The sequence below is a fragment of the Lampris incognitus genome, chromosome 9, assembly GCF_029633865.1.
Source record: "Lampris incognitus isolate fLamInc1 chromosome 9, fLamInc1.hap2, whole genome shotgun sequence".
NCBI classification, from domain to species: Eukaryota; Metazoa; Chordata; class Actinopteri; order Lampriformes; family Lampridae; genus Lampris; species Lampris incognitus.
Genome location: NC_079219.1, coordinates 19,848,961 through 19,852,691, shown reverse-complemented (window position 1 = coordinate 19,852,691; position 3,731 = coordinate 19,848,961).

Here is a 3,731-nt window from a genome sequence, read left to right as displayed (position 1 = left end):
GGAAAAGCCCACGCACCTAACCGAGAGTGGTCATTGGACAATAGTGAGCGTGAACATCTTTCCCCCTGCATGAACTTGTGCTAAGAGCCTCATTAGATGACGTTTACATACTCGCTACATTTTCAGTCCATCATAAATTGCCTCTTTTCTCTCCAAGGACAAAACAAGGCCATATTTGAAAATGCACTTTCAAACATGTCTCATCCAGGAGGCGTCATAGTTCGATGTGACTCCTCATTAAGTATGGCTCTTAACATCTTACACCCCACCAGTAAAACAAGCAACCAATAGCAAGGAAGTCAAAGGTCAACGCCTCGGCCATCATGTGTACAATAGTCATGTGACAGATGTGCCGGAAACATGAACACCAGGGACAACAAAAGGATGTACACAAGTGTTCTTTATTTTATACAAAGTCTCCGTCTAAATGTGGAAAACAAAAAGAATAACAGTAAACTTAAAAGTACTGCGAACTTATGAATGAATGCGTCACTGTCTTGAATGAAAACAAACCATACGGACTAACGCACAAACCCTGTTTAATCAGAGAGAAGCAAATGATGACCCAAGAGGGGAGGAAAAAGAAGAAAAAGAGGATTTAGGTGAGAGAGATATCGGTTTGAAATTATATCAAACTGAAGGAGCGGCACGTCCAAGGCAGAGAGAGAGAGAGGAGAGAGACTTGAGACTTTAAAATAACTTTCATTTACATCACAGTACAAAAAAATCCTCCATTCCCATCATGTCGAGAGTGAGGGAGAAATAGAAGTAGATAAGAGAAGGATTGAGAAAGAAGAAGAGAGAGGAAGTTGGGGTCTGAAGAGGGTTGAAGGTAGGTGACTGAGCGAGGAATAACGAGGAGAGGTGGAGAAAGAAAGAGAGCAGAGAACAGGAGAGATTTCCCAGGGGGGCAATGTTTGCTTCAGATGGGAGTACCTCTTTGGGAAGGAAAGGGGAGTAAGGAGGGGCAAAGTTGACCCCCCCATCCCTGCCCTCCTAACCCAAAAGCCCTCCAAAGCATAATCTATAGCCCAGCTAATCAGTACACACACACACAAATACAAAGGATACACACTGTCCTCATTAATTAAACTTCATTAGTAACTGTCGGATGGGACTAATCAGTGTTTGTGTTGAGGGTGGAAAGAGGGCAGAGTGGAGTGAGTGTGTGTGTGTGTGTGTGTGTGCGTGCGTCTAAATGTGGGGGATGATTTACACATGGGGCTCAGCTGAGTCCATGGAGTGATCAGACTTCCAATCAGACCCACTGCACGCGCACACACACACACACACACACACACACACATCTGGTCAACCCTTACAATATGTCATCCTTTCGAATACCACAGGTACAACAGCAGGTTATGGCTGTGTGTGTGTGTGTGTGTGTGTGTGAGAGAGTGACCTTCTCTGAATGACAGCTGCATGCAGTATAGATGACACACACATCATCCATGTGACAAACACTATCTCTTACAGGTATTAAGTAAATGTATATGTGTGCACGTGTGTGCACATGTGTGTGTGTGTGTGTGTGTGTGTGTGAGATGCTCAACAAACTGTTGATCTAAATGTGGTTGGCCATGACAGTGTTCATGCCAGGCACCAATAATAGTTACATCACAAAACATAACAGAGAAAACACACATACGTACACACACACACACACACACACACACACACACACAGGGATGTGTGTGTATGGATCAGCTGTCTCTGCATAACCCTCCACCATTCTCTCAGCTCACCTTTCTCTCCTCTTTCTCTCTTTCTCTCTCTCAGTCTCTTTCCCTCTATCTTTCTCGGTCTATCTCTTGCGCTCTCCTATAGCTATTCCTTTCTGCTATTTTTCTCCTCTCTTAAATGACTTATAAATTATCATAATGTCTAAAATGCAGTTTGTTTTTGTGTAATTATATCATTATTAAAGAAACTTATCTCTTTAATGGCTACCTGATTATGTCACAAAATAATTGATGGAGAAGAAGACCAAAAAAAATGTGCCGTTACTTCTGTCTTGTCAGTTGTCAATGTCAGCGTGCCTCATTGACACGACAAAATATTCATCGGGATTAAACCATTTAGAAATACATCTGGAGTGCTTTTTTTTGGAAATATAATTTGTAATTAATTTTGTAATGGTCTCTCTAATTTCTGCCATATCTACCATCCGCTGACCTCCCTGTTCCCACCTCCCTCCTTTCTCTGTCACTCGCTCTCTTTCCCTAGTTTTCTTTCCCTTCTTTTTCTGTCATTTTGTCCTCTCCTCTCTCTCTCTCTCTCTCTCTCTCTCTCTCTCTCTCTCTCGCTCTCTCTCTCTCTCTCTCTTCTCTCTCTCTCTCTCTCTCTCTCTCTCTCTCTCTCTCTCTCTCTCTCTCTCTCTCTCTCGCTCGCTCTCTCTCTCTCTCCCTCTCCCTCTCTCTCTCTCTCTTCACTGTCACTCTCTCAGTCTCCCTATCTCTATTTGACATCTCTGAATTTTCGTGTATCTTGTCCCATTCTACTTTAATATCACTCACTCTCTCATCTCCTGGTTGCACACAAACTACCTCTTTAATTCGCTCCCTTTTCAAGCTTTCTTCTTCCTGTCCTACATGCACACACGTGCACACACACACACACACACACGCATACCGCATTCTCTCTCTCTCACACACACACACACACAAACACACACACAGATGCTTATGTGCACAGGCTAGTTTTGCTGACATCTGTGTCAGCAAAACACAGATGACACAGCCGCCTTGGATCTTTGATATTTTAATAGGAGTCAAATACCAGGAGGCATCACACATTCACACACAAGTCATGTATGGCATACTTCCCTATATATCCTGTGCATGTTGCATGTGAGTCACTCGGTTTGGGGCTTAATGCTGTCACACATAACTTGGACATCAAACATACAGCGTTGCTCCGAAGACTTGTTTAAAGTTATGAGACTGATTGCGTTGCACTAATGTTAGGCACTGTAAAACACACACACACACAAATCATGTTAGAAAGGGTTTTATTCAACAAAGAAAAAATGTACTCTTATCTTGCCAGATGGTTGTTGTTATCTAACTCCTACTCCTGCCACGTGGTTATCTTAACAGCGAAGCACATCTTAAAGTAATGAGTCGGCTTTGAACCCCAATTGTAAAGATTCACATCCAAATACGTGTCTCATATGGGACTTTCAACCACTGGTGCAGACGAAATCTAATATGCGAATATCTCATTTATGAACACTTTTGTAGTGTGGTTGCTCTTTAGTAGGATGGGGGGAAAAGATTTGGGAAATAACCTTGCATGTGTTCATTATAGCATCCAAATTCAGAGGGCGAAGGCAGGTAGCAGCAACTTTGGAGAAGAAGCAAAGCCATTGAGACTTACAACCAGGTAGGACAGCTTTTAAAATATCTTTACCGACAGGCACGGGTTGGACTACGGGTGGGGGGGGGGGGGTGAGCCCCCTAATTAAGACTTGGACACCCCCAAAAGAGGTAAAAACAAAAGATCGGGGTAGAAATATTTATATATGTTTCTTATCTGTAATTGTAAATATTACAATATATTTCCCCATATTCATGGCTCAAGGGGCTTCACAGCCGCACAACATACAGCACCAGTGGCGGCCATGTTTAACCCGGGCCTCAACTGATCCCGTATGGAGCCTCGACCAATCTGAAACAAAAACCAATATAAATATAAATATTGACTAATAATAAATAAATATTGACAGT